Below are 26,119 nucleotides of genomic sequence, written 5' to 3'. Positions count from 1 at the left end.
AATTAGACTGACGAATTGACATCTCTCACTTTTCACATTATACTAATCTGGCTAATAGCGATCTTGCTTTGCAAATCTCCTGTGCAGCTTTAGCCTTATATGCCTCACTCTGTCGAAGTACCCCATGAGTTGCGTTTTCTTGTTTACGATCATGTTCCTGCACTACTCACAAAGCAAATATTTCCATTGCACATTTGATTAAAATAAATCAAATCAAATCAGATCAAACAGGTGGACTACAGTGGCTCACGGTCTTCTCAAGAGCAGCTAGAAAAGTAAAATAATGCTGGCCCAGCCAGTGATACCCATACCCCATTCAGGAATATGAGAAAATGACCATACTCACGGAAGAGAGACAGGGAGATCAAATCGCTTTAAACATGGTGTTAGACATATACAGGTTTCCCTCGCCATCTGAAGGTACAGTGTTCCTCTCGTGAGCTGATATGGTGTAAAGTGAAAAAGCATTAATTTGTATGGGAAAACAAGTCAGCTTCCTTCGTGAAAGTGAAAATCTTCTTTGGATTTCTTTTGATTAGCGAAAACAGGTCCTAATGTAGGTCACTTGGAAAAGGAGGTGGCGAAAAGTAAACTTTTGCAAAGCAGGGATACCTGTATTTACATGGGCAAGATATTTTGGCAGATGAGAAGGGCGAAAAATAAATGAGGTGAATCTCACATTTGATTTCCATGCTAGCTGATCATCATTCCCTTTGTTTGTTCTTTTTCTTGTATCTCTCTCTTTCTCTAACGATTCAACTCAGTCGTCTTCCCCTGCAGAGCTGACATCCCTGCCACCAACATTATTCACACTATTTCCCAACTAAGTTCTGAAAAGCACTTTCTGTTCTTTTCTTTTTTAAAATACAAATTCAGCTCTGTAACACACCCTCCACTCAGCCCAGAATAATCATCAGCACTGCTGATATCGATATGGTAGAAGTTCCCAATGGTGGAAATCATGACAAGACCCAAGGAAAACCTCCTCTCCATTGTTGTAATGTTCACGTCCATTATTCTAAGAATCAGATCGGTCCTCTCCATGTCTACGCAGCTGCTGATCTGTGTTACTGTCGGAGCTGATGCACCTGCTACTAGAGTGGGATAAAGCACTGAATGAACTACTGACTAATAGAAGAGGGAAACCCTTCAGTGACACAATTACAATGCATGGAGACTGACATCGATCACACTCACTGAGCAAACAGCTCCAGCTTTCAATACAGCCCATTCAGTTCACAATATAACTGAACTGGACTGAACGTTGACATTGCCAGCTATTGGTCACATCTCCCATCACCAATTGCTCTCGTGAAGTCGGTTGTGAGGGAGAATGATGGATTTTTTTTTTTCCGTAGGCTAGATGTTTCTGCTCTGTTGTACGTTTGCAATACTGTACCATCTCTCCCCAAATCCATCCACGCACCAAAAGAAACACAAGCAGAATGTTGTTACTGTGTGGATCTCTCCTCCACGGGAACAAACACCAGCCAACAGATTATCACGGAACACAGTTGCCCTGAATATAGACAGACACAGTTGCCCTGAATATAGACAGAAAGTGTGGACTTCTCTGAATCTTCCTCTCACTGCTCCAATAAGGCAACTTTGGAACTTCCATACAGAATATGCTTCAGTAATGTTTTTAATATAAATTGACAAACAACCCAATGCAGTTTTATTTTGGTGTTAAACAGTATTTTTATACATTTTGGCCTCAGTCCAAAACCAACCGTGATAAGCACAATGAAAATATTCATAAAGACTTATTAATTAATGAGTCAGATTCGAATGAATATGACATTGGCTGGGAGATAAGGACGGAATGGGGGCAATGGCTGTGGAGACGGCATAGAGTACAATAATATTTCCCAGTCATTATCGCTCTTTCTGATAGATAGAATTAAATATAATGCACAAGAAGGAGATGCAATGCCGAATGTGAACTGAACAGGATAATTTTAAATGTGATAAAGTGAACTATATTTCTCTTCACCGATACTGCCAGATCTGGCGAGCTTTCATTCCAATTCCTGTTTTTGTTTGAGATGGATCATATTGTTCATATCTGTAGGATACTTACAATTAAAAGCAGCACTAATAACAAAATAAGAAGGTCTGTGGGGACAATACAGAATAACAGTAGAGATACAGCTCATTCTAAGCTGGAAGAGACAGTGGGTTGAGTGTCCTCCACCTTTGCTGTAATAATTCTGTGATATGCCTTGAAATCTTATGGAGGGGGAGACAAGCTAGTTCAATGAAGGACAGTGTTCCATCATCAAAAATCGATTCTTATTATTTCATGAAGTTCAGTTGCCTCTAAAGAGTCTTTTCAAAACATTGTGAGATTTACTGAGATTTACAGGACATTCAGAACAATGTTTTTTTTTCTCTTTGAATTTTAAAGAAGAAACAGATTTCGGCCGTACTACATGTGTCACAGACAAACCAATTGTAATAGGAACAGGAAAGGACCACAGTGTCCAAATACAACCAAGGTCAACATATGGACCTGTCAAGAAACATGAAATATAATGATATGAAAATGAGATACAAACTGAAAATGGTGGAGAAACGAAAAATAAAAGATGCGGAATTATCTGCAGAAAGGAACAGAGTTAACATATTGGTTATGATGTGACGTTTCTGAAAAGTCAAATGTTAATTCTGTGCATCTTTGCTCAGATTCTGCCAGATTTGCTGAGTTTCTCTCCAGCTCTTTCATTTTTTTCTGAATTGTGACAAATTGTCTGATCTGAACGATGGGACGGTGAAGATACGACAGGAAGTGCATTTGGAGGAATGGATGCAGTCAGCGTGCTGCGCACGGGTGGGGAAGCAGGTTCCAAGGGATCATAGGCATCACTGTATAATTGCATCTTGTGGGCCTCACATATCTGATAAGCATGGCGAATGAACCCAGAGAAAGAAATAGAATTCGGGAGCGGTGCAACCTTGAGCCAATGAACTGTGATGCGTTTGGACAGATAAAATGTTGATGTCAGTGGTACTGACATCACACGATCAGTCCTCAGAAAGTAACTGATTGAAAATAATCTGAATCATAATCTCATTGTAACACCCTGATTACATTGGGGTGACACTCAACCAGCAAGGTCCTACGTTTCTGAAATTTTCGACCAAACTGTGAAAACGTAACATATGTTGATGTTAATAACAGGACAAATTTAACCATGGTTTTGGAAGGCACGAGAAGGACAGAGTTTAGTTGGCATTCTCAAAAGCTCTGGGGAAGGTGTCATTGTTGATTGAGGAAATTACCAGGACAGAATATTGTCCGATTCCCAATGAACACAGTTTACTCAGGGGCCGTGATGCCACATGAGTCAAATACTACTTTGATGCAAGGGAAGTTATTCTGATCACACCTGAAATGTCATTGGAAAATCCTTAAAAAGCAAAATGATAGAACACGGCTTGTTTGAACAATGTGCTCACTGTACTCACAACCTTTAAAGGAAAACTGATGCATGGACTTCTGATTATGAATAGGGGTTCATCCTATTTGTGATGAGGCTGTTTGGTTAAGCGTAGTGACAGAGAGACAAAAAGACACCCCACTCTGTACCGTGGGTAACAAAACCATCCTGTTTACGGTGCATCAGGCAGTGACAGAAACACATTATTGACTGTTCCAGTTGGACATTGATCATACCAATCTCATCATACATGGCTGATCAATAGCAGCACAGAAGCCAGCAGCTCCCACCATCCCAGTTGGAAAGCAAAAAGTGAATGCGATGGTCAGGTGAAGAGGGAGTAATTGGGAATTTGGTGTAATTTACAGTGGGAGTGGCAGAAGGAGGGTGTAAAGGGAGATCATCAGTGGAAGAGCATGTAGCAGTAGAAGGGGTAGTGCAAGGGAAGTAGGAGTGTCAGGAAAGAGTAGGACGGAGGAGGAAGATTGGCACAAGAAGTTTGAGTGACAGGGAAAATCTTGTTTTTGGGGAAGCGGGATTGGGTGCACAAACGTCACTTTTCAGCAAAGTCGAGATCTGGTTTCCATTAAAAATTAAGAAATTATTTCGTGTACTTCTTTTTCTATTAGTTCATACTTGCTCAGATTGCACATGTACTCTATATTTCTGTATCCCCATCAAGTGGAGACGACGTTATTTTTCTCGAGGTAAAAACAATAACTGCAGATGCTGGAAACCAGATTCTGGGTCAGTGGTGCTGGAAGAGCACAGCAATTCAGGCAGCATCCGAGGAGCTTCGAAATCGACGTTTCGGGCAAAAGCCCTTCATCAGGAAAAAGGCTTTTGCAGAGGAAATGACCTGGGAGTTGCAGTGGGAGACAGACTCCCTGAGATTCTTGTAGAGAGAGGAGGGAAACTTCTTCAAGGCAGGCATCCTTGCAAGAGGATTCGCAGTAGGGTTAAAATCAACGAGGTAAAAGCAATAACTGCAGATGCTGGAAACCAGATTCTGGACCAGTGGTTTTGGAAGAGCACAGCAATTCAGGCAGCATCCTAGGAGCTTCGAAATCGACGTTACGGGCAAAAGCCCTTCATCAGGAAACGTCGATTTCGAAGCTCCTCGGATGCTGCCTGAATTGCTGTACTCTTCCAGCACCACTGATCCAGAGAATGCTATTTTTCTCATCTAGTGTGGTGTTTCAACACTTTTGATTTTATTACAGTATGTATTTGCTTCAAATTCAAGGTAGGCATGAGAATATGAGTTGAACTCCTGCGGTTTGTCCATAACATAGAATTTAATTGAATATTTATCCTCATCACACTCGCTGATTTAAACTAACAATGAATTAGTCCGTGTCCATCCTGCAGATGAAACATTTCTTCAGCTCTGGTTATTGCAGTGAATGTAACAAAGAACAGTGTCTCAAAAATGCTAATGTTCCAGCGCAAGATAGAAAACCCTAGTTCATCCTTAATTATTTACAAGCTTTATGAATAAAACATCAGGGTGGCAAAGTGTAAAAGGTGAATTCAACTCTGTGTCAAAAATGTTATCTCTGGCTTCCTCATAAAAGATGTAAACACATCACTCTGTAAATTGACCAAAATAACAAAAGCCATAAACTGGAATTCTCAAATCTTCCTCTGAATAACATCCGGAAAACAGGAAGGAATGCATGGTTTGTTTGTGAGATTCATAAATGACGATGGTGAGCATATCGAAGATGGGGGTGGGGGCATTGGAATGATGTGGATGACACAAATCTGAGCTGAGTGGCTCACAGTCGGGAGGAATGGGTTAGACTACAGGAGGATATAAATAGATTATTCAGATAGCCAGATCAATGGCCGATGAAATTTAACACTGATAAATGTGGGATGATGCACGTCAGAATTAATATGACAAGTGAGTATTCAAACTATGAATGGGGACGGCTAAATTTGCTCGATTTTTCTTTGCAGCAGGGAAAGTCGAGGAGGGAACAGGTGCACAAGAGCATAAGGGTATGGAGAGGATGAACAACCAGAAGCCGTTTCCCTGAGTCAAAGTGCCAAAAACAAAGGGACGCATTTTTAAAGTGAAAGGCAGGGGATTGAGAGAGGATTTTTGGAATGTGTTTCGAGTTGGGAGGGTGGTGTGAATCTGGAAAGCATTGCCGAGGAGTGTGGTTGAGGCAGGTAACCTCACAAACATTTATAAAGCCTTTGGATGTGCACTTGCTGACACAGACATGAAAAGCCTTTTCTTCGTTGCATGATTCTATGCGGTGGCAGCTGTGAACAGTCTGATATATTCTGAAGCAATAAGCAATGGCAGTTGCTGGTTTGTTCCTCTGACTGGACTCGGTGAGTGGCGAGATTACAAACTAGCATCATCTCATGGAGCTTCAGCACTTACTCAACCTAAAGCAACCAAGCCATCTCTGGGAGCATGCAGGGTAATTCACATGTTCAGTGTAAGCACTGTCCAACAACAACACGAGCATTTTTCCAGCTGTTTGCACTATTATTATAGATTCAGCAATGTCATCGACACAGATTTTCCTTCAATATAATGCAGACTTCTAGCTATGAGGATGCTATTTCTCTGAAGCATAATAGATTGCTTCCCAGGTATTCCCTTTGATAAAAAGCAAGTTTTCCTGTGTTTTGCTGCCAGTTGTTAATCACAGAATTCCCCACTCCACTCCACCCCAACCTCGTTCCCCTTTAATATTTTCTTGTGCTCTGTCTTCCTGATCTCACACACCTCAATCCCTCACGTCCCCCACACTCTCCATTCTCATTTGTGAATCCCTGCTAAACCTGAGCCTCATCTCTATCATTTATTCTAACTTCTATCTCACAATGTGAACTGATATGTTTCCTTCCCTCAGCATGGTCATTAGACTGGCCATGCCTGATGTGCTATTCATCTCAAACTTCCACTCAGTTTCTAACCCGCTGCTTTGGTTACCAAACTCCTGGTTTTTTAGTTTAAATCCATTCGAATTGCAGTAGCAAACCTCCCCAAATGATGTTGTTGCTCCTCCAGTTAAGATGCAACCTGTCTTTTTTGTACAGGTCCCACCTGTCCTGGAAGAAATCCCAATGATCCAAAAATCTGAAAGCACCAACCCTGAACTAGCTTTTTAACAACATGTTAAGCTATACTGCGTCCTTATCTTTACCTCTTCCATATGGCACGGGGAGTAATTCAGAGATTACAGAGGATTGTTCTGTCTCTCTCTCACACACACACATTCACGCACACAATCAGGCTGACACCACATTACTTTGCAGAAGAATACCAATAACTTTATAAATAAGCAGAATGATAACTGGAAGAAAGGATTTAGTTAAAGAAAGGATGAGAGAAATAGCGTTTCTTCTGGATGTCAGTTTGCTCGCTGAGTTGAAGAGTTCATTTTCAGATGGTTCATCACTATACTAGGGAACATTACCGGTGAGCTTCCAGTGAAATGCTAGTGTTATGTCCCACTTCATATTTAAGTGTTTAGGTTTCCTTGAGTCCGTGATGTCATTTCCAGTATTGGTGATTTCATGCCTGGTCCTTTTCCTCAGAGTGTTTTGGATGGAATCAAAATCGATGTGTTTGTTGATGGATTTCTGGTTGGAATGCCATGCTTCTAGGAATTCTTGTGCGTGTCTCTGTTTGGCTTGTCCTAGGATGGATGAGCAGACTCAGTCAAAATGATATACTTCCTCATCCGTATGTAAGGATCTAGTGAGAGTAGGTCATGTCTTTTTTTTCTGGCTAGTTATTGTTCATGCATCCAGGTGGCTAGTTTTATGCCTGTTTTTCCGATGTAGTGTTTGTTACAGTTTTTGCAAGGCCACACTCACAGGAATCCGATTCACTAGAGAGAAAGAAAAAGACAACCAACTCCCATTCCTAGACGTGATGGTACAGAAAACACCTAACGGAGAATTCACCACAAAGGTATACAGCAAAGCCACACACACAGACCAAGTCCTGAACTACGAAAGCAACCATCCCAACACACACAAAAGAAGTTGCATCAAGACACTATTCAAAAGGGCCACAACACACAGCAGTACACCAGAACTGCAAAAAGAGGAAGTAGAACACCTATACAATGTATTCGCCAAAAACGGATACCCCGCAATTTCATCAACAGATGCCTAAGGGAAAGACAACGGAACGAGGTCATGCCGCAACCCAAAGGACGAGCCACACTACCATATATCAAGAGCATTTCTGAACTGACAGTCAGACTACTGCGACCACTAGGACTCATAACAGCACACAAACCATCAGCCATTCTCAGACAACAACTCACCAGAACGAAGGACCCGATACCCAGCATGAGCAAAACCAATGCAGTGTACAAAATCCCATGCAAGTCCTGCACAAAACACTACATAGGACAAACAGGAAGATAGCTAACGATGTGCATCCATGAACACTAACTAGCCCCGAAACGACACGACCAGCTATCCTTCGTAGCCATACTCGCAGATGACAAGCAACATGAGTTCGATTGGGACAACACTACTATTATAGGACAAGCCAAACAGAGAACAGCCAGAGAATTCCTAGAGGCTTGACACTCATCCACAGATTCAATCAATAAGCAAATCGACCTGGACCCAATATACCGACCACTGCAACGGATAGCTGGAACTGACAACCAGAAGCGGCAGATACAAACCATTATAAATGACGGAGGAAACATCACAGAAGCGCTTCACAGGAGGCTTCCAAGCACTGAGGATGTCACCTAGACAGGGGACGAAACGTCTGCAACACAAATTCCCAGCTCGGCGAACAGAACCACAACAACGAGCACCCGAGCTACAAATCTTCTCCCAAACTTTGGACACCATGTTCTTTATTCGATATAAAATAAAATGTGCATTCTTTATTTTTGTGTTACAAAAACTTGACATGAGTTTATACTTTTCTCCCATAAATGTAGAATCGGCCTAATTGTTTTCAGAAATTATAGTTCAGTTGAATAATCATACTTCACATATCATTTTTGCCCAATTCACGAAACATAGTTTACAGCTGATTATTGTTCGGGTCAGTAAACTCATCACCTTGCAATGAGCTATGCTAAAAATGGCTTTCAAAAGGTTTGGCATCATTTACAGTGTTACTGGAATTCACAGTTGCCTGTGATGCTGAGTGACACACTGACCTGCTCCTAAATCTGTGCAAAGTGTTTCTAACCTCGGTCAGGGCAGTCAGTCAAACATTTCTTCACAAGTAATTTGGAATCCACCCTGGGAAAGGTGAGAGTTCGCTAACAGACTATCACTGGTCTCAGTATAGATACAAATGATGTCCAAATTAGATATCAATGGCTAATCAGCAACCAGGTTTTAAAAAAAAAATCATCTTCAGTCGGAGCCTGGCCCATTGGGCAGATGTGTCGACATGCAGTGTCACAATCACACCGCACAACGTACTGATGATGCTGACACCTGGCCTGCATCCCAGACTCCATACATCTGCACCCTGGACAGGATGCTGGGAAAAGATGTTAAAAAGCTGACAGTCTGATGCACTATCTTGAGTCTCACAAAGAAACCTCTGAAACCATATCCAATAAATTTCACCTTCATTATCACCAGTATCAAAATCAAATTTTACATCTCTGTGGATGGTTCACCCAACAGAATGTATCTGAAGTAAACAGCCGAAAACGGCAGGCCAAGAAGCACATTAATAACTGAATTTGGTGGATTCTGCCTGGTGTATGTCACCACACACATATTGTACTGGCACTCAGGTGACTGTAACAATGCATACTATAAATGTAAGTTTTGACCTAACACCTCGTCAAAGCTTCCTGATCTCCCTCACATACTCAAGAATTGAGGAGAATTTACAAGTTTGGTGAAACAGGAATCATAGTATAAGCCCTTCATCCCTTGACGTCCTGTTCTAAGATCAGACTAACCTACATACCTTTCATTATACGATCATTCATGTGCCTATCCACACTCCCACACTCTCTGTGTAAAGAACCTACCTCGGACATCTCCCATAAATATTCCTCCAATTACCTTACAATCATGCCCCCTCATGATAGCCATTTCCGTCCTGGGAGAAAGTCTCTGGCTATCCACTCTATCTATGCCTCTTATCATCTTGGCAACCTATATCAAGTCATGCTCCATTCTTCTTCATTACAATGAGAAAAAAAACTTAGTTCCCTAAATTTTCTTTGCAAGACCTGCCCTCCAGTCCAAGCAGTGTCCTAATAAATTTCCTCAGTACACTCACCAACGCTTCCACATGTTTCCTATAATGAGGCGACCAGTACGGAACACAACATTCTAAGTGTAATCTCACCAGGGTTCTATAGAGCTGCAGCATAACCTCACTGCATAAACTCAATCCCCATGCTAATGAAAACATCATCCAGCTTCTACAGAACCTTATCAACCTGGGTGGCAACTTTGTGGGAGCTATGACATGTATCATCAGATCCCCCTGTTCTTCCACATTGTAAGAATCCTGCATTTAACCGTGTATTATGCATTCAAATTCAACCTTGCAAACTGAATCGCTTCACACTTTTCCAGGTTGAACTCGAACTGTCTCTTAGCAGCTCAGTTCTGCATCCTGTCAAAGTCCCGTGCAAACTACAATAGCCCTCCACACTACCCACAATTCCACCAAGCTTTGTTAAATTGAAACATCTTATTAATCCACCTTCCATCTTCCACATCGAAGTCATTTATAAAAATCACAAACAACAGAGATCCCAGAACTGATCCCAATGGTCACCGAGCTCCAGCCTGAATACTTACCATTTACCACCTCTCCTCTGTCTTCTATGGGCCAGTCAATCCTGCATCCAGACAGACGGGTTTCCCTGTATCTGGTGAGTCCTTACTTTCTGAAAAATCTACCATGGGGGATATTATCAAACGCCTGGTTAAAAAGCATGTACTCCACATCCACTAATCTCGCTTCTTCACTATGTTTGATAGCATTCTCAAAGAATTCAATAATGTTTGTGAAGCATGTCCTGCCGCTCGCAAAGCCATTTTGACTATTTCTAATCAAACTCTGATTTGCAAGTAAACATAAATTCTGTCTCTCAGAATCCTCTCCATAACTTTGCCCAATACTGATGTAAACTGACTGGTCTGTAATTCTCAGGGTTATCTCTATTTCATTTCCTGAACAAGGGAGTAACATTTGCCACCCTCCAATCATCTGGCACTACTCTAGTGGAAGGTGAGGACGCAAAGATCGTCTCCAACGGTGCAGAAATATCTTCCCTCTCTTCCTATAGTATGCCAGGGTGGATCCCGTCTGGCCTAGGGGATTTAGCTATTCCTATGTTTGTATTGCAATCAGTCTGTACTTCACCTCAACATGCCTACTCGCTGTCCAATCATCTGATTGACTGCTTTCCATTTCAGGGCTCTATACAGTGCTGCTTTCCTGAACACATATAGTTCCCAATAACCTGTTAATCATGGAATGGAAAACATGGGAAGGTACCAATGCCTTCCTGATGAAAGGCTGATGCCCAAACTTTTGCATCTCCTGCTCCTCAAATGCCGCCTGACATGCTGTGCTTTTCCAGCACCACACCTTCCGACTCTGATGACCAGCATTTGATGGCCTCACTTTCCCCATTACATAGGGCTATCCCCTCTGCACACTGAGCAGGCAACTAATCAGCAGAAACCCGTTGTATCTGGAGCTGACTGTTCAGTTCTGGAAAGGTGCATTGGATGAATACGTTTACTGAAAACGAAATTAAAATTCAACAAATATATATTCAGTCCCAGAGTTACAGTTTTGGTTCATGAATTGGGCAGCTTCATAACGAACAATGAATGACTGAAGAACTCCGAAGTACAGAGTATTCTAGGTGATATATTCCAGGCTGGATGTGCTTTCCCTTAATGTTGGATATATTATCGGACAAACAGCTGTGATAAGGGAACGAGGTGACACGTGGAATTGTGACATTTTTGCCATTATAGAGATGTGTTCGAGGGAGATCAGGGCTGACAACTCAATATTCTGTGGTACAAGAACTATAGGCAGCACAGGAGAGGGGTAAAGGAGGAGGTGGTGTTGTCTTATTAGTTACGGAGTCAGTTGCTGCAGTAAGAAGGGAATTAAATCGGAAAGAGAAACTTTAAAAGTCAGTAGAAGCGTAAATATGAGGCGTGACATAACATTGGCTGGTAGTAAGAGCGGGTTGAGAGAGATAGGGAGTAGAATATGATTTGTGAGGGGGTTAGAGATATGGGGAGGGGTGTAGGGTTTGGAGTGGATTAGAGGGATAGGGATGCGTGCAGTATTTGAGAGAGATATGGAATAGTATAGGGTTTGGATGAGGTTAGAGTGATAGGGAGGCATGCAGGGTTTGAAAGAGATACGGAGTAGTATAGGGTTTGGAGGAGGTGAGAGAAATAGGGAAGGGTATAGCGATTGGAGGGGATTAGACAGATAGGGAAATAGTTTGGAGGAGTTGAGATAAGTAGGGAGAGGCATAGGTTTGGAGGGGTCAGAGAGATATGGAGGGGTGCAGGGTCTAGAATGAGTGAAGGAGACAGAGAGTGGTGCAGGGTCGAGAGTAGGTTGAAGAGATAGGGAAGGAAATAGTGTTTGAAGGAGTTTAGAGAGATAGGGAAGAGTGCAGCATTTTGAGAGGGTTAAGGAGATAGGGAGGGGCGTCGAGTTTGGAGGAAGTTAGAGAGATATAAAAGGGGTATGGTGTATGGAGGATGTTATAGAGATAGCAAGGGCGGTAGAGGCTGGAGGAAGTTACATAAATGGGGATGGTGGAAGGTCTGAAACAGGTTAAAGAAATAGAGAGGAGTGTAGGGTTTGGGGGAGGAGGTAGAGATAGGGAAGGGGGTAGGTTTGGAGGAGGTTAGAAGCTCATTGTGTCAGATCAAACACTGACACGGAAACCTCCTGCTGACTCCCCTCCCTCAGTCTCACGGGGTCAGATCAAACACTGACACGGAAACCTCCTGCTGACTCCCCTCCCTCAGCCTCATGGTAAAAGATCAAACACTGACACGAAAACCTCCTGCTGACTCCCCTCCCTCAGCCTCACGGGGTCAGATCTAACACTGACACGGAAACCTCCTGCTGACTCCCCTCCCTCAGCCTCACGGTGTCAGATCAAACACTGACACGGAAACCTCCTGCTGACTTCCCTCCCTCAGCCTCACGGTGTCAGATCAAACACTGACACGGAAACCTCCTGCTGACACCTCTCGTCAGCTGGTGGATCAGTGACCCTCTACATTGAACAACACTTGGTGGAAGCACTGAGAGATTGACAGAGCTGGAGAATGTATGCTGGGTGGGCCATTTCAAAACCAACACCAAGAGGGGCTCAGCAGCAGCATTACTGATCGAGATGGTCGTGTCCAAAAGGACATAGCTGCTTCACTGCGTCTGCACCGGGTCGGGGGGAACGACTGACAGGTAGAAACATCCTTGACCTCATCCTCACCAACCTACCGGCTGCAGACACATTGTTCGATGACCGTATTGGGAACGGCGAATTACTGCACACAGTATTTCTGGAGACAAAGTTCCACTTTTACATCGTGAAAGACCCGCTGTGCATTTGTGACACCATCACCGTGCTAAGCAGGGCAGATTTCCAATAGATTTTGGAACTTTGCACTGGCCTGTGTGAGGTGGTTCGGGTCATTACCAACAGCAGCAGAATTGTACTCCAGTATAATTTTCACTGTCACTGCCTGGTGTATGCTCCACTTTATCCTGATAATCAAGCCAGGGATACAGCCTTGTTAAATGGAGAATACAGGAGGGCCTGCCTATAGTAGCACCAAATACACCTCAGAATGAGATGAAGTTACTAAATTGGGCCACTTACTCATCACATAGTATAAACAGAAAATGATACACAGATCTATCCAATGAATCAGGACTCATCTCTGCAATCCTCACATATACAGTCTGGGTGAGTGGTAGTGGACAATCACACAACTCACCGGAGGAGGAGGATCCACAAATACCACCTTCCTTAAAGATTGAAGAGCCCAGCACAATAATAGAAAAGCTAAGGCTGAAACTTTCACAACAATGTTCAGGCAGAAATATCGATGGGAGGATCAACTTAACTCTCCTCCAGATGGCAGTCTTCAGCTAAACGATTAACACCAAGAAAACACACAGCTGAATTCGAGAGGTGAGGTGACAGTGACTTCACTTTTAACATGATCATAATTGCATTTGACCAAATATTGTATCCAGGATTAACGGCAAACCTGGAGCAAATAGGAATCGTCTGCATTGGCGGAAGTTACACCTGGTACAAAGGAAGCTGGCTGGGGTTGGTGGAGAGCAACCATCTCAGCTCTGCCGCAGTTCCCCAAGGGTAAGCCTGTAGATCAGAAATGGAAAGGTAGGGCACCATATCCCGACAGGATGATTGGGCTGCTCTCTCGTTAGTCAGAGACGACTGGCGGTAGATTAACTGGACACTCATCAATCCTCAAGTGAGGGAGAGCTTGAGTAGGACAGCCCTTATCATACACTTCAGTCAGTGCAGGAATTGAACCCACACTGTTAGTATTAATCTGCATTACAAACCAGCTGTCCAACTAACCAAGTCATCACTCAGCTCCATGTGGTAGGTATTGTAATATTATTCCATTCAGATATGTTGCTAAACACCTTTGGAACAGGTGGAACTAGAAGCCAGCTTCCTAGCTCAGAGAGAGAGGGAAAGCATCAGTAAGCTGTAAAAGCGCTCTCTGCCCTAGGCCCAATAATTTTCAGCTGCTTCATAAATGACCATCCCTACTCAAGTGAAGTTACAACTGGGATTGTTTGCCAATGATTGGACAATATTCACCACTATTAGGGATTTATTCTGATACTGATGCAATCCTTATCCAAATGCAACAAGGACTTGGAAATATGAAGATGTGTGTTTAACAGTGAAAAGTACAATTTCCATTGCACACATGCCAGACAACGACTACCTCTAATAATTGAAAATGGAATCATATCCTCTAACGTTCAATGTCACCACCATCACTGAACTCCCAACGACCAATATCCTGCGGATTACCGTTAACCAGAACTGGACTGACCGTATACTTTCATGACCCATTCCTGTAAAGGCCTTATGCTAAAACGTCGACTCTCCTGTACCTCAGATGCTGCCTGACCTGTTGTGCTTTTTCAGTGTCACACTTTGACGCATATAAATTAATTGGCTACAAGAATATCTCAAGGGCTAGGAATCCTGCAGAAATAACATACCTCATGATTTCCAAAAGCCTGTACACCATCTATAAGACACACATTGAATGTGTGTGCGATGAAATACCCGCCCCCTCCCCATTTTCCCTGTGAATGCAGCTTCACCCCTCAACCACTGACACTCAGGAGCATCAATACCTGCCATCTGCACGGTGCTCTGCAGAAATTTAACAAGGCTTCTTACAACGTACCTCTGAACCCATGACCGTCAAGAAGGACAAGGGAAACAGACACATGGGATTATCATCATCTTTGCTTTCTGTTCCAAGCCAACCACCATCCTGATTGGGAAGTATATTGCCATTCCTTCAGTGTCACTATTTCAAGGTCCCCCCCCCCCCCCCCCCCCCCCCCCCCCCCATAGAACAGTACAGCACAGAACAAGCCCTTCAACCCAGAATGTTGTGCCGACCATTGATTCTCATGTATGCACCCTCAAATTTCTGTGACCATATGCATGTCCAGTAGTCTCTTAAATGTCCCGAACGACCTTGCTTCCACAACTGCTGCTGGCACCGCATTCCATGCTCTCACAACTCTCTGTGTAAAGAACCCGCCTGTGACATCCCCTCTATACTTTCCTCCAACCAGCTTAAAACTATGACCCCTCGTATTAGCCATTTCTGCCCTTTGAAATAGTCTCTGGCTATCGTCTCTATCTATGCCTCTCATTATCTTGTATACTTCAATTAGGTCCCCTCTCCTCCTGCTTTTCTCCAATGAAAGGAGTCCGAGCTCAGTCAACCTCTCTTCATAAGATAAGTCCTCCAGTCCAGGCAGCATCCTGGTAAACCTCAGAACCCTCTCTAAAGCATCCACACCTTTCCTATAATAGGGCGACCAGATGCCAAGTGCAATATTCCAAGTGCGGTCTAACCAAGTTTTATAGAGCTGCAACAAGATCTCACGACTCTTAAGCTCAATCCCCCCTTAATGAAAGCCAAAACACCATGTGCTTTCTTAACAACCTGTCCACCTGGGTGGCCATTTTAAGGGATCTATGTACCTGCACACCAAGATCCCTCTGTTCCTCCACACTGCCAAGGATCCTATCTTTAATCCTGTACTCAGCTTTCAAATTCAAAATTCCAAAATGCACCACCTCGCATTTATCCAGGTTGAAGACCATCTGCCACCTCTCAGCCCATCTCTGCATCCTGTCAATGTCCCGCTGCAGCCTACAACAGCCCTCTATACTGTTAACGACACCTGCAACCTTTGTGTCATCTGCAATCTTGCTGACCCACTCTTCAATCCCCTCACCCAAGTCTTTAATAAAAATTACAAACAATAGAGGGCCAAGGACAGAGCCCTGTGGAACACCCACTCACTTCCAGGCAGAATATTTTCCTTCTACTACCACTCGTTGTCTTCTGTTGGACAGCTAATTCTGTATCCAGACAGCTAAGTTCCCCATATACCATTCCTCCTGACCTTCTGAATGAGCCTACCATGGTGGAAATGCCTTGCTGAAGTCCATATACACCTCATCAACGTTTCTAGTCAGATCCTCAAAGTATTGCAAGTCTAATTACAGCACATCGACTGCAGTGGTTCAATGTGGCAACTCACCCTCACCTTCTCAAGGGCAACAAGGGATGGACAATAAATACTGGCCCAAACATCTTCCATGAAGAAATGAAAATGAAAATATTGTCCAGACCTGCCCAATGTTGGACACTGTGCTTTGGATTTTGTGAGCTCAGGCTGTTAGTGTCTAGGCAGCAACGTGTTTGTTGTAAACAGCTGAAGGGATGTGCTGTTTTAAACAATCTGTCAGTCTCTCAGAGGCATGGCCTACATACTGAGCATCACATAGACACTGCCATTTACATCCCATATTACTGAGCTCTGAGATAGACAGAAGCAATTCAAAATGTACTCAGATCTGACTGTAAAACGTTTAAACACGCAGTGATATTGTTGCCATGAAAATGATTATGAGTGAATATTAGCAGGGAGAAAGTGAGGACTGCAGATGCTGGAGATCAGAGTCAAAAGGTGTATTCTGAAAAAATAGCACAGCCATTCATGTAGCCGCTGAGGAGCAGGAGAGTCGACTATGAGTTCACAATATTAATAACAGGGAAAATAAATGTATATCTTCAAATTCCTTGTACTTAATCATAATTTGGTCTTGGGTGCGGTAATGAGACTCATCATATCAATGCTCCTTACTGTGAGTTGGGCACTGTTTTCATCATATTGTTGTTATAAAAGTGAACTGAATACATGGGTGGATTTTGTGCTTATTGGACCATCTAAAAGTTGGTATTATAAACCTTCAGTAAAGAGACTTTGCTGTTAACGGTTAGAACAATGCTGCAAACATTTACACAGAGATTTCCAGCTCAAGTCACACACAAGAACGTTGGTCTGGGAATGATGCCGGCCATCAATGGAACTGCACAATTCTGTTTGGATACTGACATCGTGGGGCTAACAGACACTGGATATGGTTCATGAGGGATTCAATGTAAGATGCCATGTGCTGCAGGAGCCCATCACCTTTATAACACCTTCATTCAGGATCAGGTCCAAGGTGCAGAATTACAGAGTTTAGATGCCATACCAGAAGCGATATACTTGCAAGACATGGTTGTTTACAGATCATTGTTACAAATGTTGAACTGCGCCATGTGCTAGTCCATTGACCAGTCTGCCCCACACACCTCTCCCCGTTGTTCAGTTATATATCTAATCAGTCTATTGTGTGAGTAACTGCCCAGCTCCAGTTTGGAAGCACTCTGGACAGAGTTTGGAGATGGTCAGTGTTTTGGAGGTCATAGTGAGGGCCAGTAACACTGTGTCTGAATTCAGGCTTTTCCTCAAAGTCATTTCCAACAGCTTTGCTGCCTACAATATGGTGTGCTCATCCATCTGAACATCAATCAGCTGTTTACGACAGTCACTGAATTGTGTAATAGTTAGGTGTGCGCTCTGGTATTTCAATTATTGTTCACTTCAATTGTTTTCAACTGAAAAATAAGGATGTTTGGGTTATTCTAAAATATGTAAGAAACAAAGTGATATTAACACTTCATTATACAAAATGTAAAAGTGACCTGTTGTATATTTCCCACAAACTAACCAAAAAGCAGTCAGATATTGCCTGTAAAGCAGGATTCTGTGAACAGGACTATGTCACTGGCAACTTCACCATCCTCTCTGGTATGTTCTGTCCCACTGACAGGACATAGCCAGGCTGAGGGGGCAGTTCTTGGCATATAGTCAATACAGTGCTCAGCATTGATGCTGAATCCTGTAGCTGCTAGACTGCTCTGTGGCAGGTTATGGGGGAATCGGGAAAAGGGAAACATATCATTGACCACATCATCACAGATCTGCCTGCTGCAGATACACCTCTCTATTTCATATATCGGTAAGAATGGTCACTGCACAGTCCTTATGGGGAGCAAGGGCTACCTTTACATGATATAGGTTTCTACTGGGACAGGCGTAAAACAGATTGAGCAACAAGTGATGATGCATCTATGAGATGCAATGGGCCATCAGCAGCAGCAGAATCGTACTGCTGTCCAACACTTGGCGGAGTTGCAGATTGTGAGGATGATTGCCAGAGAATACAGCGGGATATAGGTCAGCTGCAGACCTGGACAGAGAAAACACAGATGTAACTTTATCTGGACAATTGTGACGTGATGCGTTTTAGAAGGTCTAATGCAGGAGAGAAGTATAAAGTGGATGGAAAAACTACTGGCCGCATCAACTTTCGAATGGATCTCGGTATACAGCTCCTCAGTTCCCTGAAAGTGGCAACACGGGTGCATAGGGTGATCAAGAATCTGACGGCAAACTTGCAGATAGGCATCGGAGCATGCAGTATGAAAATTAGCAGATCATATTGCAGCTGTAGAGAAACTTAGTTCGGGCACATTTAGAATATTGTGTACAGTACTGGTTGCCACACCAGCAGAACGATGTGGAAGTGTTGGACAGGGTATGGAAAAGTTTTACCAGGATGTTGTCTGGTTTGGAGGGTATTAGCCAGAAGGAGAAATTGAACAAACTTGGTTTGTTTCCAATTGGACATCACTGGCGTTGGGGATACCTGATAGATATTTACAAAACTGTCAGAGGCATAGATAAAAGGACAGTTAGAGGCTTTTTCCCAGAGTAGAAATATCAATTACTCAGCACCATAGGTTTTACGTAAAAGGGAGAAGGTTTAGGAGATATGATCGGCAAGTCTTTTGTTTTGCTTTTCCAGACAGAATGTACAAGTGCCAGGAATGCACTGATAGAGGAGAAGAAGCTAATATAGCAAGGCTTAAGAGGGATCTTGTCACAAATATGAGTAAGTAGGGAATAGAATGACATAGAGGGTGTCGGAGCAAAAACTTTCTCTTTAAATTTAGAACAGCATCATGTGTCAGCGTGGGCTTGCTGGGATGAAGGGCCTGTTCCTGTGCTGGACTGCTCTTTAAAACAAGATTTGAGTGCCGGAGTGTCAAGATGTTGACTTAATGATTACTGATGATCAACAGCCACATTCAGTGGATCTCTCCTCAACAACTTGCAGTTTCATATCCTCCCTTCCCCTGTGGGGAATATGGAGAATTGGACGTGAAAGTCCGAGCTGGTAACTGGTGACTCCATCTCGCCCCATGCTCCTACGGCCTTCTATCTTAGACATCAATGTCTTGGTGGACACGGCACTGACAGAAGCTGCATGTACTCCACACCCTCCAACGATGGCATCGGTCACATGCCAGCCTCACCATGCCATCCCATCTCATCTCCGACCCACTGACAGTACGCTTCTGTACTTCAATGCTGCAGCTCAGGGTGCACTGCCAACTCGCATTGCAATGCTGCTGCAAGGACACTGTGCTCAGGGACACACACCCAGCTCATGGCCTGTCCCTCTGGGCTGCTCACTCCATGTCTGTACACACTCACTTTGAGCTGACTTGAATGCTGTCAGAATTATTACCTTGCCTTACCCTGCCTTTAGCAGTATTACCCCTCAGCCAGAGCTACCAGGTTCACCCGCCTGCTGTATTGTCTTGGTGTTTAGCACAGACACAAACCCAGCAAGCTTGATATCATTGTCCACGGTCGGTCACAGTGCCCAGCACAGTGAGTCAGGGGGAGTCTCAGATCCCATTCCGGGAGCTTAGACACGGTCAGTCACGGTGCCCAGCACAGTGAGTCAGGGGGAGTCTCAGATCCCATTCCGGGAGCTTGGACACAGTCAGTCAGCCTCTCATCGTTGTTCAGGTTAGGATCCTTCCCCTGTGAGGGGGTGAGGAGCTGAATGTTAGTGAGACCCATGCCTCTCTTGGCTATTTCTCTCCGATTGTGGAATGGTTCTTTCTGAAATGTGAAAATTAACAAGTGGTATTAAGGGAGATGGAAAAGGTTGGTACAGCTGTGAGTGCTGGGACAGCTGGGGGAAAGGTGGCGAGGTGTCCTAAGTGAATGAGTAGGTAGCACAGACACCAGGCAGAGTTGGGCAGAGGGGTAGAGAAGTGATTAGAGAAAGAGTAAGAGAAGGTCCTGTAATCAGTGAGACTGGGAGAATATGAGCCTTGTTGGGAGGTGGGTGCAGTAACAGAGATAGAGTGATGGTGAGCTCTCAAAGTGCAGATGGTGGCACTTACCCTGGTGGAGTGGAGAAGGTCACTGACCTGCTTCCTACACTGCTGGACATTCACTCAGAAGGCTGGCACCTCACTGCCACCGGGGCCAGCTTCGGACCAAACTGGCAGGGTGGGGTACCATGGCCTCCCCTGCCAGTCCTAGAGGAAGATAATGTCCCTCTCCCACACCATGTCATTCATCAGAACCTCAGGGGCTTGTCCAAAAAGTGAAGCTCCAGTTTTACCAACTCTGCTATCTCCTGGGCAGTTTCAGATTGACAATCTAAGAGTGTAATGACTTTTTACTAATGACACCTGGAACATGGAGGCCGGTGCATTCTGGGATATCCAGGCAGTGGGCAGCTGTTATGATGAAGGGGAAAATCATCGCGTTAGTATCAGATGAGAGAAAGTCCACGCGGGCAGGGAGGGTAGTTAATGAGGCAGATTGGGGATGGCATCATGAGAAAATGCACTTCACCTTGTGGAGAGAAACCCTCCATAAAACCTGACTAAAACGAGACTTGACCAAATCATATGATGGTTTAGGCCTCTGTCTGTCTGAATATGGAATGCAGTGTAAAATATTGGGAGCAACAAACTTGGAGCGGAGAATTAAAAAGGAGATTCAAATCCTTAAAAAGGGGTAACACAATGTGTCAGACTGTTAAAAGGAGCCGCGGAAAATCCCCTGCCTTACAGTTACCTGCATTATCCAATCCTCCCTGGATGCAGGGATGATGCCGGAGGCCTGGAGAACTAACACTGCAACTTTGTTTAATGTGGAGCAAAGGACTGACTGAATAGGTCACGGCTGGAATTCTGAGACAGTGGATAAACGGTCACTGAGGAAGTCCCAGGGACTCCATGACATTAGGTCTGGATTTGTTCAAGGAAGATCGTGTGTAATTAATCTGACTGTATCGGTTTGAGGCACTAACCTGTAACTGCATGTGACTTCCTTGGATTTGACGAGAGATTCCATGGCAGACTGTTTAAAAACAGAAACTATGGGGTCCAGGTGAACGGAGCAAACAACCCAGAGAATTTCAAGACAAGGCATTTGGGGACATCAACAACAGAGAGGAATACACAGTAAATGAGAGTATGGTCAGTGTGGGCAGATAAATGAAGGCAGCTGGACATATCAATAATCTTGTTAATGGAGCAAATGGCATCATTTTCTCTATCAGCCAAAATACACAATTTCAGAGCAGGAAGCTTATGCTGGAACTGTATAAATAATGAGTTCAGTCACAGCCTGGGGACTGTGTGCAGTTCTGGTCACCCATCACATGGAAGGATGGAATTGGACTGGAGAGGGAACAGAGAAGATTCTTCACCCTGTGACAGTGGAAGTGCAGTTCTGAGGAAAGATAGGAATGGAGGATGCTGAGAGGAAATTTGATTGGGGTGCACATGCTTTCAGGGGCCTGGGTAGAGAGAGAAATAACACCTTGTTCCTGTTGGTAAACTGTTTTACCAGTGGTGAATATTTAATATGATTGGCTGAAATATCAGAAAATTGGTGAGGAAAGTTGTTATTTCACCCAGAGTATGGTCTGGATCTGGGAGGCACACATGGAAGCGGGGTAGAGGCAGAAACTCTCAAACCATTTTAAAAAGGTGCTGGAATAGGCAGCTGAAGTCCTATAGTATCCGGGGAGACAGAACTAGGACTTTAAAAAACAACGTTACATCTTGTCCAATGCAGACAGTGGACAGAGTGCTCTTCTCTATACTGCTATTTTTTGAAGTTTTCAAAGCTTAACAATATCTGATAGGATCAATATGCAGAAATAAGGGGTGAGGGCAGGGAGGAGCAGTGTGTAAATTGATTAGCACCACAATAATACTGATCTCATCCTTTATACACAATGCTACTTCACTTGTTGGCCTATTAATCCTTCCTGTAGAAATGGGGAAAACCTTTAATTATCCAATTCCCAGTCATGGTCACACTGTAGCCCCATCTCCATAATCCCAGATCAATCTGACCTGGTTCACACTATTTAAAGCTACCATTTCACTGGCCTTGTTGAAAGGTTCCCAGTTTCATTCTTGCCCCATTGAAGGCTGCTCCCAGGCAACTAATGTTTCTCACTCTCAATTATTGCACATCATGCTCTACCATCCTCCTGAACGTTACAATAATATGATTGCTGTGCCCCAAAACATTCCCCTACTGACACTGGATCCACTTGCCACATCTCTTTCCCAAGGACCAGCTCCAACTGTACATATTTTCTTGGGCTGGACACATACTCCTGAAGTGAGCTCTCCTCCATGTAATCCAGGGATACTGCCCCCTCATGACCCTGCACCGCCAGTAACCCAGTCAATATCTGGATAAATTAAGTTTCTCAGTATTACTAATCTGTAGTATTGTCATTGCTCTCAAATAACCCTGCATATTTATTCACTCCTCCCCTTCCAATGGTTGCTGGCTGACAGTCTGTACCTCACAGTTTAATTGTACACTTTTTGATCTGTAGCTCCAGCCAAATTCCTTGTGTCCTTGGACGGATCCTCTTTCTCTTGGACTCCTTAACTAACACTAATCTCAACCAATACTTCTACCTCGATCCTTTCCCTTCACTTTGATCATTTTGGAATCCTTTATCCCCAGCAATATTTAACACCCAGTCCTGGCATCCTCGAGCCAGCTCTCGGTGATCAGTACATCAGATTTCCACACACTAATCTATATCTGTAAATCCCCACACTCTGAGTAGTCATGACCGTGCAGAGTACATCAGATTAAGGCTTTCTTTCTCACTCCATCTTCCACTGTTAATCGTGTTGTTATAAATTAGTACCAACTGCATCTCCTATTATTTTGAGAATCTTGTTAGTTCCTCTACTATCCCTTTTTGGATCCGAAGCACACGCCAAGTTATTTTCAATCCCTTCCAAACACCCCGTAAGGAATTCAGTCCCAGCTCTGTCACGTTAGCCCATCGAGCTTGCACAGTTGCTGCCTTCCCCAGACCCAGTCCCAATGTCCCAGGAATTTGAAGCCCTTCCTGCTGCACCATGGTTCCAGTCACACTCTCATCTACCTAAAACTCCGAGTTCTGTTCTCACTTGGAAATGGCACTGACAGTATTCCAGGGATTGCTACATTTGAGGTCCTGGTTGCTAATCATCCACCAAGCTCCCTAAATTCTGATTCCCAGACCACTTCACCCTTCCTACCCAGGTCATTCCTACCAACATGGGCATGACCTTTGACTGCTCACTGGCCCCCAGACGATTGTCGTGCAGACACCGTGACATTCGTAACACCACTATCTTGGAATTACAGACACACTGACACCTTCATCACTTTCCTGACTCCTCTGTGACTATTGCTCCTCCTTCCTTCTCCCTCCCCTCCTGTACAGTCAGGCTGCTTGTGGTACCACAGACATGGCTCTGACTGCACCCCCCTGAGCAGCCCGCACCTTCATCAGCTTCCGAACTGGGAAAATGAATTGGGAGGGAGACACCAGGATATTCTTGTATTCCCTGACTGTTTCTCTTAAATTGCCTCGTTCCCCATTCCCTTCATTCTTCCAGGCCGTCATGTCTGCAGGGTATTGTGTGCAGTCCCCCAACTCTCAGCATCGCAGATGTCCCATAGAGTCTCTAGTCACTGTCTGAGTTGCAAGGCCCAGTGTCCATCTTGGACACGAGCAGGGGCTATGACTTCCCAATGTAACAGAACACATTTTCCATCTGACAAATATGTCTTGCCATGTCGTAAAATGCAACATGTCTAGAGTAACTTAATTGATCACTAAGAATAAAGTTAACATCAGGGAAATCACAATATGTTTAAGTCCCTTATTCCACTGTGGCTTACTGAGGTTTATTTATTATATTGACTCAGAATTTCACTTCTCCCTCTTTTTCTGAGTTAAAATCTTCTTTCAGAAGTTCAAAAAATAAATTTGCTAATTTATAGCAATTACCTGACAGTCACGAATAATGCTGTATTTATCAGACAATGAATTTATAGCCTTTTCTGTGATGGCTCTTGTACTTCTTTCAAACTCAGTGTATGCAGGTCCCAGCAGCAGAAAGTTATCTCCGTGACTCCCAGGTACGTGTAATCCTCCAGCTCCCACTCCACTCTGCTCCCTCACAGGGTCACCATCTCTGTGACTCCCAGGGACGTGTAATCCTCCAGCTCCCACACCACTCTGCTTCCTCACAGGGTCACTGTCTCTGTGACTCCCAGGAATGCGCAATCCTCCAGCTCCCACTCCACTCTGCTCCCTCACCTGGTCACCATCTTTGTGACTCCCAGGTATTACTAGGCCTCGATCCCCAGTGGTGATTTATACCCTTCCACTTTGCTGCCTCTGTAACTCCCAGGTATGTTAGCCTCATGCTCCTGCTCCAGGTTGCTCCCTCACATAGTCACTCTCTCTGTGACTCGGTGCTGATTTCGAGCTTCCTGCTCTGCTGCTTCTCCAACTCCAAGTCCCAGTCGGCCTCGATCCTCGCTGCTGATTTATATTCGCCCGCTCTGTGCTGCTCTCTCTCAGGGTCTCTCCCTTTGTGACTCCCAGCTAGGCAGACCTGCAGCAACTAAAGAAGTTTACTGGAAGATACAGTGAGAGTTGCAGACATTGAAGAAGGCAAAGGAAATAGAGAGACAGTGGCTTGTTCATGACGGAGCTTTGTAGAGTTTAAAGGGCTTTTTCTGAGCTGCTTACAGAGATGTGCAGTCTTCAACAAATGCAAATTGAGGGCCAGCAAGTGTTGTATGGTACTGGAGACTGTTGGATGTTACAGAGTTAGAAGACTTGCAGTAACTGGGCGGAATATAAACTTTTGGAGCACTAGCTGTGTGCAAGGACCCCCAGGACATGAGGAGATGCAGAGAATGGGAGCATTCCAAATAGTGGGATTGTAGGGACTGTAAGTCCTGAGATTGATAAGGAGGATGAAAAGTGTCAATGTAGCACATGCAACCATGGTAATTATAGAGATTTAAGGAAGGGAACCTGTGCTGTGATTGATTACAGCTATATGGAGAGTTACAGAATCAGAAGGGGTTACAAATTTAGAATGGGAGAGGTTTTAGGTGATCAGAATTTAAACAAGAATAAAGAAATGTCAGAGATCTCTAGCACAGATGGGAATGGAAGAGGTGAGATATTGCGAGGAACTGTAAGAGTTATAAGTCGGGGAAGATGTCCAATATAAAAGGGAGAGCTGCATTGTCTGTGTGCAGTTACAGACGTGAGGAGTGTTGTAGCGCCTGCTGGAGGGGACACAGATAACAACAGTTCCAACGGCTGGTGCAGTGGCTCAGGAAGGCAGCTCACTACCAGCTTCAAAGGGACAAATCCAACTCAATAATAAATGCTGGCTCAGCCAACAAAGATCATGTTCATGAATGAATGAAGGAATAAAAGATCTACAAGTAGCACTGAGGTCACTCAGGAAGGCTCTTTCAGCAGCCCTTCACAAACCCGGAACCACTGTACCCTGGAAAGACAGGAGCTCCAGGTGCATGGGAACACCAGCATTTCCAAGGTGCCCTCCAAACCAAGCTCCATCCTCCCAGCACTGTGTCTGTCCCTACACCCAAAGGACTGCAGTGGGTCAGGAAGGCAGCTCACCATCACCTTCTCCAGGGAATTACTGATGGGAAGGTAGTGGTGATACTCTGCTGTTTACAGCCAGACAGAAAAATAAATCCAGCCGTGTGTGTGAAATGAAATTTCTCTGTCAGAACAACATGCTGAGCATGGATAGAGGATTTGTCTGATTGGCACAAGGCAGAGAGTGTGAAGAAAGGGGTCTTT

This window comes from Chiloscyllium plagiosum, unplaced genomic scaffold, assembly GCF_037043375.1.
Source record: "Chiloscyllium plagiosum isolate Xiang-an unplaced genomic scaffold, Cpla_swu_hap1 HiC_scaffold_49, whole genome shotgun sequence".
In the NCBI taxonomy this organism is placed as follows: domain Eukaryota; kingdom Metazoa; phylum Chordata; class Chondrichthyes; order Orectolobiformes; family Hemiscylliidae; genus Chiloscyllium; species Chiloscyllium plagiosum.
Note: the sequence above shows the minus strand (reverse complement) of the source record.